The sequence below is a fragment of the Populus euphratica genome, unplaced genomic scaffold (genome assembly GCF_000495115.2).
Source record: "Populus euphratica unplaced genomic scaffold, PopEup_1.0 scaffold78.1, whole genome shotgun sequence".
NCBI classification, from domain to species: Eukaryota; Viridiplantae; Streptophyta; class Magnoliopsida; order Malpighiales; family Salicaceae; genus Populus; species Populus euphratica.
In genome coordinates, this window is record NW_011499867.1 from 1,222,400 (window position 1) to 1,240,371 (window position 17,972).

Sequence of the window (17,972 nt, forward strand, 5' to 3'; positions counted from 1 at the left end):
AGTATCATGATTTTTTTTTTTATGAAATTATTTATATCTCAAGACTTAGATCTCGGGTTTGACAGGATAACTTATTTTTTTTATTTTTTTTATGAAATTATCTATATCTCAAGACTTAGATGTCGGGTTTGACGGGATAACCTAGTTGACTCTGATTTTTTCTCTTGTTTTTAAAATATTATCATTTAGTATTTTAATAATTAAAAATTAAGTTTTATAATTTATTTTGATTTATTTTCTATGATGTTATCCTGATTTTATTATCCAGGTCATATATTTGGCAGGTTAACCCATGCCATATTTTTTATTTCTTTTTTAATGTTTTTTAAACTTCATCATTCAATATTAGATTGATTGAGAATTGTGAATCATGATTTATTTTCGTTTTTTTTTCTATAAGGTTATTTCAATCTCATAACCTGGATTACGGGATTTGGTTGGTTAACTCGAGTTGACACAAGTTATTTTCATGTATTTTTTTAACCGATTTTTTTTTTATTTCATCATTCAACATTGAGTTAATTGAGATATGAATTTCATAATTTGTTTAAATTTTTTTTCATAGGATTTTTTTGATCTCATGACTAAGGTAATAAGTTTAGTAGATTAATTCAGGTTGCTCGAAGTGTTTTTTTTAAAAAAAAATTTATCATTTAACATAGAATTGATTATGAATTAGGCTTCACAATTTGTTTCAATTTATTTTCTATTAACGTTATCATGATCTCAAGATTAAGGTTATGAATTTGGCAAGTTAACCTGAATCAATCCAATATATTATCGTTTTAATATTTAAAAATCAAAATAGTCTTAAATTTGTTTTCCAATTAAATTATATTTTTACCAGTCATATGAGTTGTCTCTGAAGCTGTAAAATCTACCAAGCTATATTGAGTCAACTCCAACACTATTTTTTTCTCTAGAAAAAAACACTAGTAGTGTTTGAATATTTTTTTACATTAAAAAAATTAATCTAACCCACAATATAAAGTAAAAACATTATAACATATGAGGGACATGTAGATTCGCACTATAGTTTTTGTAGTCCTTTAGTTTTTCTTCTTCTTTTAGTCCCTCATTGTTTTTCTTTTTATTTGATCATTTAACATTGTATTTGTTTGATATTGGTCTAGATTTTTTTATACGAGGATCCTGCAATGTTAGACAAATATTCCATCGCTCGGTTGATACTTAATTTTACAAAATAAAATTCAATTTCATCAATTTAGAGAAATTAGAGCTTTGAGGATTGAATTCAAGACAAACAAATATTCGATCCTTTTTTTCTGCTAATATTATGGACTGATTTGTACACTTAGGGGAAGAATTTAGGTTTTTTCAGTCACTTAACTCTTTTTTTTTTCTTAATTTGATCCATCCATATTGATTTTATTTGTGATTTGATTTTATAGTTTTTTTTTGTTGTCTAATTATAGGGTTACTGTAAAGTCTCAAAAAATTCTAGCACATGGTTGATACTTAATTTGAAAAAATAAAATAAAATTATATTGATGTAAAATAATTAAGTTCTAAGAGAGCAAAATTAAAACAATATATATATATATATATATATATATATATATAGTAAACAAAGGTGGATAAATAGGTCAACTGTGTTGCCACATGAACCACACGTGCTAGCACGTGGAGGAGGCTCATCACTTTCAAGTAGTGCAACCTCTTTTAATGGCCAAAAACAGGCCATCTATTATGACATCTAAAGTGTCACGCTGAGGTCTATCCATTAGGGTGGTGTGTATTTGTTGATGGTTGATGATAGCATTTTTTATTCTCTCTCATTTTTCATCTCTTTTTTTTTTATTGTGATTCACACTAATCTATCCAAAATTTAAAAGTGTTTTGTTATTTTACTTTTATATCAGTTTTAGTTCTTATTTTTTATTGTTATTTTTTTTAGCTTTATCCTTCAACATAAGGTTTGTTTACAATTAAGCTTCATGATTTTTTTTTTTTGAAGTGATCATGACCTCATAACCCAAATCACAGGTTTGAAAGGTTAAGCCCGGTTGACATCAATCTACATTTTAGATCCTTTTCTTACACTAACTTTCCTTTCCAATCTCATCATTCGATATTATGTTTATCCTTTATCATTATTTTTTTTTCTTTGGGTTATTTTTTAAAATTGATTTTTTTACATCTTTATCTTTCAACATTAGATTTATTTACAATTGAGTTTTATAATTTTTTTTTCTGTGGGATGATCATGGACTCCTAACTTTCACATGTTTGAAAGGTTAACTCGGGTTAGTATTGGTCTACTTTTTATATCCTTTATTTACACTAATTTATCTTTTCAATCTCATCATTCAATATTAAGTTTGTTGAAAATTAAACTTTATAATTTTTTTATTTTTTTCTTTTTATGTAAGATGAACCCGGTTTCATAACTTAAGTCAAGAGTTTGGTGGATTGACTTGACTTAAGTTTTTTTATTTATTTTTTTAAAGATTTAATTTTTTTTGTGTTCAACAATTAGTTGGTTTGGAATTAAAATTCATAATTTTTTCTATTTTGTCTTCTATTAGGTTAAATTGTTTACATGATTCAACTGCACTTGGTTGTGTTTGTTGGTTTTTTTTATATTAATTAAATTGTTTACATGATTCAACTGCACTTGCTTGTGTTTGTTGGTTTTTTTTTATATTAATTTTTTTTAATTTTATCTTTATACATTTAGATTATTAAGAATTGAACATCATTTAATTTTTTTAACTTACTTTCTATAGAGTTGTCTCAATCTAACAACTTAAATATTGGGTTTGACATGTTATTTTAAATCGACATGAGTCACCTTTTTTTGTATTTTTTAATTTTTTTTAATTTTATCATTAAATATTAAGTTGTCTGAGAATTGAGTTTCATGATTTTTATTTTTTTGAGAAGCTTTCCTTTTTTAAGTTTTTCTTTTTTCAAGTTGTTATGATAACTTTTTATCATATAATTAAATATATTTAATATATTAGATCTAGTCAAATCTATAATCCAATTCACAAATTTTTTTTTATAAGTAGTCAAATCTATAATCCAATTCACAAATTTATAAATTTTTAAAGCATGTTAATAATATTTGAATATTCTTCTTTTTTATTAAGAAAATTTTGATCCCTTAATATAGTTCAAGCCACTCATTTAATAGATGAATTGTTTATTATATCATATATTGCTTGCTGTATTTGCTTTTAGTGGTGGGGCTCATCATTATAAGTAAAAAACACAATAATAAAAACATGAATTTATTGCTTTTACTCTTATGTTCTTTGCTATAAAAAGTTATATCCCACAATAAATACAAAAATAAAAATAAAAACGAATACACCCTTAGCGGTACTAGACATGATTTAAATCTCATGCACAAATTCTCAAAGGTGTAAATAACATGGTTTTAGGGACGTTAATACTTCAACATTTTTTCGACATCCATGATTTTACCTTTACAATTCTAAGGCTTAACAAATAACCAAGCTAAAAAAAAAAGGTTCTCAAATTCAAACCTTTTTGACCATGTTGATATGCAAGGACACCAACCACGCAACCAGCCTCAGAGCCAGCCATAAAAAATGCCAGTAAACGAGGAGCCAAGGCAGCACCTGAGATTTCTTGCATACATGCGATTTATTTTGTTGTGCATGAGAAAAACCAAGCCCGAATATTCTAATCTAATCAAATATTAAGCCCAAGAACAGAACAAGCCCAAATATTATAGTCCAGTCCAGGAAAAACCCAAATTCCTTATTGAATTTTTGTTGCTTCGAAGCATGCTTTCCATTCTATCCCATTATTAAAATGACATTAAAAATTGCATTACAAAATAAAATAAACCAAATTAATTTGATATTTCACTATTGGAATTATCGTGGTGCGAGACGCAGCACCACTGTAGACTACTATAATGATGCTGGTCTAGCCCCTTTCTTTATTTTTTCCCTTGCAAATTTGTTCATTTTGGTCATTACATCTATTTATTTTAATTTTATTGTAAGTTCCCAGCTAATTTTTTCTCAAAATATTAAGATTTTTCAACTAAAAATAAAACTGGTTAAATTAAAATTTAATATCAATGATAAAATTGAAGAAAAAGCACTGCGATACTAAATAAAAATCCGAGTTAACCTATGTTATTTTTAAAAAATCTAAATTTCTTATCCCTGAGTAACCAGATGTATAAAAAATAAATTAAAAAAAATTAATGGATGAAACCTTAAGAAAAAAAACTTAGAAAAAGAAAAGAAACTTAGCAAATCTAGATGAATGTTGTAAATCCAAGTTAATTTCTTAAATTCAAATCCTATTAAATTTTAGATTTGAGTTCAATTAAGAAGCTTAACACTTAGTTAATTAAATATCGATGGAAAATCAATAAACTTAATTTAATTAAAAAAACAAAATTCTTTTTAAAAAAACTAAATTTAATAAAGATTGAAAAAACCCTGAGGCTACAAGTGTTATTTTCAAAATAATAGGTAAATCCTGTAAAAAGCGAAAAAAAAAATGATGGAGGATGTAATAAAAAAAAACTTAAAAAAAATAAAAAACTAAGTAAGTTCAAGTCAACCTTGTAAACTAAAATTAAAACCTCATAACCATAATTCATTAACTTTTAGACTTGGACCAACCTAAAAGCTTAACACTTGAAGAATTAAATGTTGGTAAATGAAATTAATTAATATAATTTACTTTATTTTTTTTAAAAAATTATTTTAAAAAAGCTAAATTTAACAAAAAAAAACCCTTGAGCCAACCCGTGTTATTTTCAAAATGATTGAAAAATTTCATAGAAAACTAATTAAAAAAACAACAAAATGCTATAGGATGAAACAAAGAAAGAAGAGCTTAAAAATAAAAAAATCATGTAAGCTTAGGTAAACCTTATTAACCTAGGTTAATCTTTCAAGCCCACGAACGGTTAAATTCTAGACCCTATGCTCAACAAATAAACTAAACACCCGACCAATTAAATGTTAGGGAGGATGGAATAAATTTATGTGATTTAATAAAAAAATAAGTTAATTCGTGTTATTTTTAAAAAAGCTAAATTTAACAAAGAAAAAAAAAATTAACTCGTGTTATTTTTAAAATAACAAAAAAATATCATAGAAAGTGAATAAAAAATAACTAATTCCTAGAAAATAATAATAAAAAAATCAAGCATGCCTGGATGAATCTTGTAAACTTGAATTAATCTCTTAAACCTATAATCCATTAAATTTTAGATCCTGGGCTAAAATAAAAAGCTAAATACCCTGCCAATTAAATATTAAAGAATAAAATAGTAAAAAATCAATCTAAAATAAAATTCATGGTAAAAATATAGCAATAATAAAAAAAAAAGATTAGACTTGATAGGAAAAAATAACTCAGGAAGGATGAAATTATATAAAAAATAAAATTTAAAAAACCACCTTAAATATAACAAATATTAATCAAACCTAATAGTTAAAAAATTTATGAGAGATGAAATTGATTTTTTTTTTTTAATTTTATAAATTATTCTAAAAAAAATTATAATAAAAGAATATAGATAAAATTTTAATGATAATAAATCTCATGGCTGATTTAATTTTTTGAAAGATTTATATGAACATCGACGAGAAGAAGAAAAAAAAAGAGAAAAGGCTTCAAGTATAAAATTGTTAATAATTATTCCACATACACCCTTTGTATATGGAGAGTATGTCAAGACGCTTTGATTGTAATTCTAAAAGCAAGGTTTCAACCATTAAATTGCACCACATGTATTGTTCAAATCTTGTGGACACTGTTTAGGCACCTCTAATTTGTTTTTAAAATTTGTTTATTTATCAAATTACCCCATTGCTTCTAATGACATTTGATAACTACCAAATAATCTAATGTAAAAAACAAAAAGAACCTTTAAATTAAAGGAATAGGTTTTTAAATTTCAAGGGTAATACAGTAATTTAATTATGTTAAAATTAAGTCAAAACTAAAAAACCTCTTACTTAAGTTTAATGTTTTTTTGTTTTCAAGTGCAATATAGTTATTGCACTGTGTAATTTAATTAATCCTGTTCTTTATTATAATAACCAATGAGTTTTATGAAAAAAACTTTTCTACCCCAGACCAAATAAATTGACCAAATTAAATAAATTTATTTTTTAGAAGTAAAATAGTAATTTCACTAAATATGATTGTATGGACCAAGTAAGTTAACCAAGTTTATTTTTTTATTTTAAAAGTGTTTTTGAAAAAAGACCAGATAAATTGATCAAATTAAATAAATTTATTTTTCAGGAGTAAAATATTAATTTTACTAAATATATTTGTATGAGCAAGTAAGTTAACCAAGTTTATTTTCGTATTTTAAAAGTATTTTAAAAAAATTTAAATTTTTTTATTTTTTTATTTCAAATTAATTTTTTTGATATTTTTAGATTATTTTGATGGTTTTTTTAGATTATTTTGATGTACTTATGTAAAAAATAATTTTTTAAAAATAAAAAATATTATTTTAATATATTTTTAAATAAAAAATAATTTAAAAAATAATCATAACAATATTTTTATACAGTTTTAAAATAGGAATTTCACTAATACAGGTTTAAAATTGGAATTTCACTAAAATGTGATTGTGTGGATGCATGAGATGCGGAGCCCTCTTTTGTTTTATTTATCTTTTATTTTTTTTAACATACATAAGATACAAACATTGAAAACACCTCTCAATCTCTAACGAAGAGCATCTTAACAAAGAAATTATAAGAGAATCGAACAAATTGAATTTTCAGACGTTTAATCCTTTCGCAGCCAACTTCAACATGCACAACCTCCTCTTTGCTCAGTTTCTGAAACAGTTTCTGATATACCCTGGAAGTAACTGTAAAGTTATAATGCAAATTATCATCACTAGCTGAGATTTAGCAATGAAGGAGATGGAAGGTGAAAAATTCTGAGGGAAGAAAACTATTTGATTTGGCCCAATTAATCAAATATAAAAAGTTCAAGAACGTGAATCTATAGATGCGATAGTGAATCACAAACCGCGAGTTTAATTGAATCTTTTGGAACGCACATTATTGAAGATTTCTCAAATTTATGGTAGTTTGTTTATAGGTGAGGCACTGCAGTAAAGGATTCTATGATCATTCACATGTCCTGAAAAAGTCTGCACAAAAACTTCTCTGTTAAAGTTGATGTAATTAGTAGTTAACAGAAAGGGTAACGGGAATTGCTGTTAACAGTTAACGAGTCCACGGGTATACTTCTATGTCATGTTCGTGTTCATGTTCTTCTTCTAGTGCAGTTTTTGCATCACAAAGAAATGCTTTATCAACGTTGCAATCCTCTTTTGCTGAGGTCTCAAAGCATCGTACACCTTCCATGGAAGCACACCATTCTCTGGCTTTTTTCTCTGAAACCTGCACATAAATGGTTTATTTGATGTATTTTTAGAGAGAAGAGAAGAGGAATAATTGATAACATTGATGTTGAGCTTAGCATGCATCTACGCCATTCGGCTGCTTCCACCACCATCTAGGTCGATTTTGTTTCCCAGTAATATAAAAGGAAATGCATGAGGATCATCTGGATCGGCCTGAGATACATTGAAATACAAAAGGATTAAAGGGATTGAAAATTGTCATCAGACATCAGTGCATAAATAAACGAATATGGATTTCTGCTACAGGCTTTCAGCATGTGAAATTATTCTGTTACAGTGCTGATGTAAACACAAAACTGCAGATCTTCACAGTTCAAGCGGTTTCCCTTGAAATCTCTTTGGGTTTAACTTTTAAGTTCTATAAATCTAATTGAACTTGGGATTGCAATGCTGCTTTAGTACAGTAATGACATGCCATTTGCCATCCTTAGGGACACTGCAATTTCCAGCATCAAGTGTCATTTGACACCTTAAGCTAAAGATTACTTGTTAATCTCGATAAATGACAAGCGATAAATGCTGCTTAATCGTCGAAATGTGGAATTGGACAAACGCTAAATTCAGCCTGCCATGGTCATAATTAATAATAAACCTGTTGCTTAATTGTCTGGTAGTGCTAATGTGCAAACCTAGAATTTTATACTGATAAACAATTCAAGGATCCCCAATACAAAGAAAGGAAAAAATGGAATAGATCAAGGTAATAAACGTTTCCAATACCTGTTTGAGGAATTCTTTATGCCAATTGTTAAGTGTTTCAAATGATTTCTATACATTTACATCATGTACAAGAACACAGCAATCAGCCCCTCTGTAAAATGCCGGGCCTAAACCCTGAAACCTCTCCTGCCCTGCTGTGTCCCATATCTGGCTTGAACACATATAAAATACACTATATCAGCTATTATAGCTTGCAAAATATTTTCCTTTTTATTTCACATAGAATTGAATGATGATTCTTCACTCACTTGCAGAGTGACCCGCTTGTCGTCAATCTGCAATTCCTTCGTGACAAAATCAGCAGCAATTGTGTCTGCAGGCAGCAAGAACACAAATGGAAAGCACCACGATTTACCAGTAATGTTTCAGTATTGTTGTCCCTGGCACTCCATTACAACTCATCCCTTGTGAGCAAAACATGGGCATTGCATACCAAGGTGCACTAGTATGGTGTTTTTCTTGCCAGACATGTGCTTAAGGTAAATATGACAAGAATGAAAAATAGAAAACTAAATGGAGTTTCTCATAATCATTGAAAAAGAATTTGAAAAATTATAATTACCACTATGTAATGGAGACTAGTTAGCATGCCGGCATGATGCTACGTGGTCTTATTTAAAACTTGTTTTTATTTAATTCTAAGATAATTAAAATAAATATTAGTAAGAATTTTGATAATTTTAATTCTAGAGAAAACATATTTTTTTAACCAAACCTATATTTTCTCATTCATGTATTTCTTTTTTTAATTTGATTAAAAAAATATCTTAGTGGCATTGTTATTTGCATAAAAAATTAGAACAATTAAAATAAACATTCCCAAGAATTCCATTGATTTAAATCAAGGGAAAAAATGTATTGTTTTTAATCAACACCCCCCTTTTTTTAATTCATTATTCATGTTTTTTTTTTTTACGGGTACATGTCTTAGTTTGATTTTTTTCTTTTCTTTTGAAGGAACGTGTTCTTCATAGGATTCTAACCTTGGTTAGGTTGAATGTTTTGAATATCTTTTTCAATGGTATATTTCTAAAATACATATTGGATGCTATTCTTCTTTATCCTCTGTTCATGATTGTTCATTTGATGCACGAGGCTCCTTTCTCGTCGTCGTTGTTCGATGTAGATCCACATTGATCTATTTGGTCACTCCGTTGTTGTGTTTTTTCTTGTAGTCTCACTAAATTGTACTACTTTATTTGATTTTTATTATTTTATTGCCATTTTATTTCACTGCTTTTGCAACGTTCAATGCCATTTATTCGTTACAAATCAAATCACTTAGTATGATATTTATCTCGTAGCATTGATAATTGTCTTTGTTCAACTTATAAATTTAAAAATAAACTTTAATTTTATAAAAAATTTCTTCCAAATATATTATTACAGTAGTAGGTAATTTTGAGCAATCAAGCATGAATTTACCATAACTAAATAATAATTTACCTCAAATAAATTACATAGATGATATAACAAATATATTTATGGACATAATAAAACATGTTTAGGTCCAAGAAAAGATCTGGTTATATTATGCTAGAATAATAATATAATTTTTAATTTAATTATTAAATTATATTTAAATCTTTATAGAAGTTTTCAAAGATTATTTTCCTGTAGAAGCTATTGTGTTACTATATAATTATCCTATGTTCATGATTTTTCATTTGATGCACGAGGCTCCTTTCTCGTCGTCGTTGTTCGTTGTAGATCCACATTGATTTATTTGGTCAATCCGTTTGTTGTGTTTTTTCTTGTAGTCTCACTAAATTGTACTACTTTATTTGATTTTTATTATTTTATTGCCATTTTATTTCACTGCTTTTGCAACGTTCAATGCCATTTATTCGTTACAAATCAAATCACTTAATTTGATATTTATCTTGTAGCATTGATGTTTCTTAGTCCTCTACCATGTTGAAAAACTAGTTCAATGTTGTCTTTTTTTGTTATACTATAGTTTAATCATATCATGATTTAAAAGTATGACATGGTAGAATTTTAATCTTCTACTTTAATTGATTGATGAGTTGAATTTAGTTGTATTAATTGATTAACTATTTCATATAAAACTATAATTTTATGAAATATTTTTTTTAAATATGTTTTATAAGTTATAATTGTCTTTGTTCAACTTATAAATTTAAAAATAAACTTTAATTTTATAAAAAATTTCTTCCAAATATATTATTACAGTAGTAGGTAATTTTGAGCAATCAAGCATGAATTTACCATAACTAAATAATAATTTACCTCAAATAAATTACATAGATGATATAACAAATATATTTATGGACATAATAAAACATGTTTAGGTCCAAGAAAAGATCTGGTTATATTATGCTAGAATAATAATATAATTTTTAATTTAATTATTAAATTATATTTAAATCTTTATAGAAGTTTTCAAAGATTATTTTCCTGTAGAAGCTATTGTGTTACTATATAATTATCCTATGTTCATGATTTTTCATTTGATGCACGAGGCTCCTTTCTCGTCGTCGTTGTTCGTTGTAGATCCACATTGATTTATTTGGTCAATCCGTTTGTTGTGTTTTTTCTTGTAGTCTCACTAAATTGTACTACTTTATTTGATTTTTATTATTTTATTGCCATTTTATTTCACTGATTTTGCAACGTTCAATGCCATTTATTCGTTACAAATCATTTCACTTACTTTGATATTTATCTTGTAGCATTGTTCTTTTTTTTTTTTTTTATTATTAACGTGGGTGTCGGGCTAGGTTATCCGCACTACGACTAATCCCACGAGCCCTGAAGTTAACGACCATGTAAGCCTCCAGTGGCCATCATATAAGCAACCAAGGATTCGAACCTGAGACCACAGAGGGAGCAAACCCCTTGATCCCAAGCTCTTACCACTTGGCCACCACCTAGATGGTTAGCATTGTTGTTTCTTAGTCCTCTATCATGTTGAAAAACTAGTTCAATCTTGTCTTTTATTGTTATACTATAGTTTAATCATATCATGATTTAAAAGTATTAATCATTTACTTTAATCGATTAATCAGTTGAATTTAGTTGTATTAATCAGTTAACTATTTCATATAAAAATCATAATTTTATAAAATATTTCTTTCAAATATGTTTTATGAGTCATAATTATCTTTGTTCAACTTATAAATTTAAAAATAAACTTTAATTTTATAAAGTTTTTCTTCTAAATATATTATTACAGTAGTAGGTAATTTTGAGCAATCAAGCATGAATTTACCATAACTAAATAATGATTTGGCTAAAATAGATTACATGGATGACATAACAAATATATATATGGATATATGGATATAGTGGGACACGTTTAGACCCAATAAAAGGTCTAGTCATACTATGCTAGAATAACAACTCAAAAAAACCATAACTTTTGATTTAATTATTAGATCGCATTCAAACTTTTACAGGAGTTTTCAAAAATCGTTTTCCTTATATGAGCTACTGTGTTATTATGCAAATCATCAAATCTTTAGATATCAAGAATCTTGCTGAGATAGTTTTAAGATTTTTTTTTTTATTTTCTGAACTAGTCGACCGGCTGGGCTACAAACAACATATTTTGACCATGTCATGCTTTTAAAATGTGATATTTATTAAATGTTACTATTATAAAGTGCGACAACTATCTTATTACTCTTAGAAATATTAACACTTAGAAAATATCATGATTTTGAAAGATAACATGATCAAATTATGTTATTTCACCAAAAATTTTTATTTTTATATAAATTCACTATTTTTTTTAATTTTATGTACTAATTGCTTCGTTTATCTTTTTTTTAATGATAAAAAAAAAAGTGTAAATCACTACATTTTACTTCTAGTATGTCCATTTATATTATTTTTTACTAATTACCTTTGAGTTACATTTAATTTTGTAGTGAAAGTTTTGTGACATCCATGTGTTTGATGAATTCTTTAGCATTTCACTTTGCAGTTTATGTACTTGTATATCCTTCAATTAGGTATTAAATTATCCTTTAATTAAGTATTAAATTGTTAATAATCTAGGTTGGGGTTGAACCTAATCCATACATATAAAATTAAACCTTGGATCCAATAAACTCATTCTATATTGTTGAGCAAAGTCTAAACTCAAACATAATCATGTCTCTAATTTTAGATTAAGAATGCATTTGACAAATATACCCTAATCCTTTTTTTAGTTTTAATTTTAGGCTAAGCCTCGTAGCCTAACATACCCTAAACCATTTTCTAGTTTTAATTTTATGCTAAGTATGGTGGCCTTTCAGATTGGACTGATTTTATTATTGTGACCCAATCATCTCCATTCTTTGTGAGGTGTGAATATGATATTGCACATCGAAATCTTAAATCTAGTAATTATTTGGGGGTTCTCGATTAAAACAACTTGAAACCTTTCTTTGACTCTAGGAGCAATATTCTATTAGCACGTGTTACAATTATTTGAAATAATTCACAGTAATTGGAAAATAGCTAAACAAGTAGCGACACAACTTGCCAACATGCATGAATCTGCAATAAATCTTTGTCAAAGGCTACAAGACATTGGTCTGTGACCCTGATCTTGACTATTATCTACACAAATAGCGTATATTGCTGGCGACTTCAGGCTCTGTGTTCACAAAGAAGCCTTTCTACTGCTGATTTTTGAAGCAAGATTGAATGCTACAAGTTTCATTTACTGTAAAAAGTGAGAAAAGAGCAGTGGGGGGAGATGCCTGGACAATTCCTTCAAAGTCAATGTGGAGAAGTCTAGCCATCAGTAAGAAGATAACGACGAGTAATAAAAGTCAATATTCAAAATCCCAATTAATGAATATTTAAATTAAAGAAAAAAATCCACACAAAAAAAAAACCCCAAAACATGAAAATATAATGAAACTAGGAGAGCCATTCCCTGTAGACAAATTAATTGAGAGATGCACAGTAGAACCTGATAAAATGACACGGCTCTAGCTAGCTATAGCCACACACACAAATGTTAGGCTTCCACTAGATTATCCACGACTCTTTGGACTTCATATATATGACGACATTTATTTTCTACGTCGCAAATAAATTTTTTCATCCACACAAATAAATAATTATTTTTTTATTTTGTATAACTTGTTTATTTAATTTCTTGGAAATTATAATTTTATATAAAAAAAATCATCTCGATCTAATAACTTAAATTATTAAATAAAATTATAAGATATAATTCATATTATTTTTTAATATATATCTTTAAATATAAGATTTTTGGATTTAAAACTTATATAAGTTTATATTATCTTACACTTAATTTTTATTAAATAAATAAAAATGATAAAATTCAAATTCATAACGGCTTGATTATAAAAACTATAATATCATATAAAAAACTATTTTAATTTAATAATTTAATAAAATTCTATATATAATTTATATTCATTAAGATTTTTAAAAATAAAATAAAATTATATCAACCACATAAATATTGAGAAACCACACATTGCCTAGCATTAGCTTTCCAGGAACCTATACGTGCGAAATATATTACATAAGTTCTTGGAAAGTGCTTCCATGGGAGGAGTGAAAGGGACCCCAAAAACATCTTTGATAGCAGCCATATATATAAAGCTTTTTTCATTTCATTTTCGATCTCTAGCAATGACCTTCCTTCTACTTTCCTTCTACTTAAAGTGTAAAGCCACAAGTCAATACTGAACTTTTTTTCTAGAATTGGTGAGCTTTCACTGTCCGGCACACAACTTTCTTTGGATTCATCTTGCTGCATATCACTCATGAAATATTATTATATGTGTGAATTAGTAGACTTTTAGCACATCAAAGAGTGCTCATTCGTTACGATCGAAGTCCCTTGTAAAAGGTCAAATTATTGGAAGTACTCGTCGGCCAAACTAGCTAGGGTTGGCCATTAATTTCTGTCATATACAGCAGCTTCTTCTTGTTTTCCAGCTTTAATTACATATTAGACAAAGTAACTATGGCTGAAATTTATTTTGAAAATATGATAATGATTATTTTTAAAAAGTATTTTTAATTTTAAAATATATTAAAATAATACTTTTTAATTTTTAAAAATCATTTCCACAATAAAACTTTAAAATTATATGAAAATATAATTTTTTTTTAAAAAAATAAAATATTTTTAAATTTTTTCATGAGTATTTTTGAAATATAAAAATAAACAATACCTCTGTATCAAGATATTTTTTTTCTTAAAAAAAAGACGTGATGAAGGCTTTGGTTGAAGTCGAGTAAGTAATCTTAATTATAGAAAACACATTTCCTTGCAGTTTCTCACATCAGCAGTCCCCTCCCAAACAAAACGTGGTGGATCCATATTTTAATAGTGTATGTACACCTTCATGGGATTCCATAGAAGCTGCTTCTCTTGTCTTGATCATATATATATATATATATATATATATATGGACACGCACACACTTGAGTTATTAATCAACGTGGCTTGCAATCGCATGGGAATTTCTGATGACATATGTTTGAGTAAATATATCGGAAAATGTAATTAATGTCAAGCATTTTCACTTCTCTCTTTTTTTTAACAAATATTGATCTAGTAATTGTAGTTTTAGAAGTAATTTTGTTTTTTTACTAGTAATCTATTTTAATCTCCCACTTGTTGGGTTTATATCTTATGATTTGAAAAAGATTAACACTCTCTGATAATCATAAAAAAAAATGAGATCTTTCATTAATTGAGCTTAATATTACAACACATTCCTTCGGTGGTTGATAATGACGTGGGGTTTTTCTACATATATGAACCGCTTTTGCAGCGACAATTCTATTTTACGAAGCTTTAGATGGAAAGAAAGAAAAAAATCAAAGAATTTGATTTGACATCCACAAACGGAGTAACAATAACTTGGAAGATGATCTATTGTTAGTTTTTGTGATAAAATGAGGATTATAAAAAATAAAAATAAAAAATATAAAAAAATAGAGTAGCCACCTAAATATTATGGAAAATTAGATATTTTAAATTATATTTTAATTTCAAGATTCAGTTAAGAAATTAATTATATTTAAAATAAAAATAAATATCACTTTTACAGTATCATTTCAAATAAAATATTATATTTACTATGCATTTTCTAAAAAAATTCATTTTTTTCATACAATTATCTTATTTTGTGAACAGTATAACTTGATCCTTAAAAGTAAAAGCTTCATCAATTAGGCTATTTGAAAATTTCATTGTTTATCTCTAAAATATGACACTTTTTAATTAGGCTATTCACAAAAAAAAAAACTTATATTCAATAAATTATAATTGTATTCGTATGTAAAAATAGGAGATTAGTTGATTTGACAATTCAATAAATTTAGATTTTATTCATAAAATAGAATACTCGTTGATTAGGTTATTCACAAAAAATTGATGTTCGACCCTAAAATTAAAAGAATTGTTTATTAGGTAATTCACAACTATTTTTTTAAGATGTTGTTGTTGGCGTGAGCTGTCAAAGAAGAGAAATTAAAGAAAGAATAAGACTTTGTTACACAAAGGAATTCCCATATGTTAAGGGAAATCTTTATTTCCGCAATAAAGATTATACTGAATAGAAAAACTAAAATCCTTCTTTGTATAAAAGTTAAAGGTACTCTGTTATGTAGGTTAAGCAGAATAGAGAAAAGAATAAAATAAATAGACTTCTAAAGTTAACATGGTATCAGAGTGGCAAGTTCCTAGGATTTCTGCTTAACTCACCTTGTGACCAGAAAAAACACTCAAACAACCTAGACTTTATGGCAGAATCAACAGAATTAATGGAATACCTCAACCCCTAAACCGAATCAATCCTTACTAGCCTAACGACCAAGATGACAGAAGTTCTTTCTAGATCACATACCTCCCAACACCACCACCTGCTAATTCTTCAACTACTCCAATCGGCATCAAATTAAATGACTCAAATTTTTTCTTATGGTCCCAAGTTATTGAGATGTATATCTCTAGCGAAGACAAGTTGGGATATATTAATGGAGACTTTCCTCAACCTTCAAAAACCGACCTAACATTCAGAAGATGGTGAACTGAGAATGCCATTGTTAGAGGATGGCTGATTAATTCAATGGACCCTTCCCCAGTTGCTAATTTTATTCGTTTTCCAACTACAAAACAAGTGTGGCATTCTACTGCTACAACTTATTTTGATGGGACAAATACCTCTTAAGTTTATGACCTCCGTCGTCATGTGACTTGGATGAAACAAGCTGGCGGATCCATTGAAAAATACTATAATAATCTTCAAGGCTTATGACGAGAAATAGATTTTCGGCGTCCTAACTCAATGGATTGTCAAGGCTTATGACGAGAAATAGATTTTCAGCGTCCTAACTCAATGGATTGTTGATTAGTACTTAAAAGTGCATTTTTATCATGGTTTTATATCATCATTTTGCACTTAAAGTATCAATAACTACTCCTTATCTAAAGCATGTTTTATAATAATATATCTAATAATATAAGATACCTTTAATTTGTGGTAAATGTTCATTTTAAATGCAGGCCTATCACATAAATGAAAAGATTGATTGATGAATTTAAGAACTGAAATTGAAAAGACACTGGTCAAAAAGTTTTGTTTTATGATTCTCAACTCTATGCATTCCCTAAAGAGCTAAGATTAAGATGGACCAATCCTTATGGGGCCTGTGATATTGAGAATTCAATGAATGACAATGATTTTAAGGAAAATGGACATCGTTTGAAAGCTTACTTTGATAATTTTCCTAGTGAAAATGAATCAGCTGGTTTGAATGATCTTGTAGATAAAGGTTGATTATTTTGTTTTTCTCACATTGTTTTTGTGTTTCTTTTTGAGTGATTTTTGCTAGTTTCTCTCACCCCGGTCAAATGGCGGATAACGGTACTCCGTGACTTAAGTCGGTTCTTTCAGTTTCCCACAATAACTGATATTTGTGTATATATTTGTGCAATTCTTTGAATCTCTCTTCTAATTCTCATTTGAAAATGGACACTAATCTTGAAAAATTGAAAAAGTATTTTCCCGCTCTGCCTCAGAATGCGATTACAAAAATTTACCGTGCTAGATGTGCAAGATTGAGATTGTTAATGAATCATGGAATTCCTGAAGATATTCGTTGGTTGATTGAAGCAAAGGTCCGATTATCAGGTGAGTCCTCTAATTTCTTTATTTCACACATGCCTGGAACAGGTAAAAGCACTTTTGCAAAGAAACGTCGTGCAAAACGACTAGAAGTCTGTCATCGATGTGCTAGATGGACTTGTAATACACAATGTCGTTCTTTAGGAATGGTATCTATAAACCGTGAAGATAAAATACAATTCATTAAGGATGGCCTGAGTAAGGAGTCTTTAGATAATCTTCTATTGACTCTTGAGACGCATCCTAGTGGAGATGTGCATCGTGCAATTCATGATTTATGGCCACTATTTCATAAAGAACATGATCGACTTAGTCTTGGGAATCTGACTAAAAAAGACCCTGTTTGCCAGTTTTTAAGAAAACTGGATGGGAAGCCTATCCCCGACCCATAGAGGGCGTTTAAGCCGTTCTTGGACGTAAAACCAAGGGAAGATGTGAGCCACAATCACAACTACCTGTACATACACATGTTTTTTTTCAAAAGTAAATAAATAAATAAAAAGAGAGAGAGAGTGTGTGAGACTCTAGCTGGCCTACATATAGATGTTATGATTGCCTTTCTAATTTCTCATCTATAAAACCCTCTTTTCCTTCCTTTCATTTCTACTCAACCCATACATTTAACAAATACAGAAGTGTGTAGAAATGGCAAGTTCCTCAGGTCATCAAATAAGAAATATTTGTGT

At 27.9% G+C, this 17,972-nt stretch overlaps 1 pseudogene; it reads right to left on the minus strand.

The window, feature by feature from the left end:
* Positions 1-6,795: 6,795 nt before the first annotated feature.
* On the minus strand, positions 6,796-16,052 carry LOC105126475 (ras-related protein Rab7-like; annotated as a pseudogene).
* Positions 16,053-17,972: the final 1,920 nt, after the last annotated feature.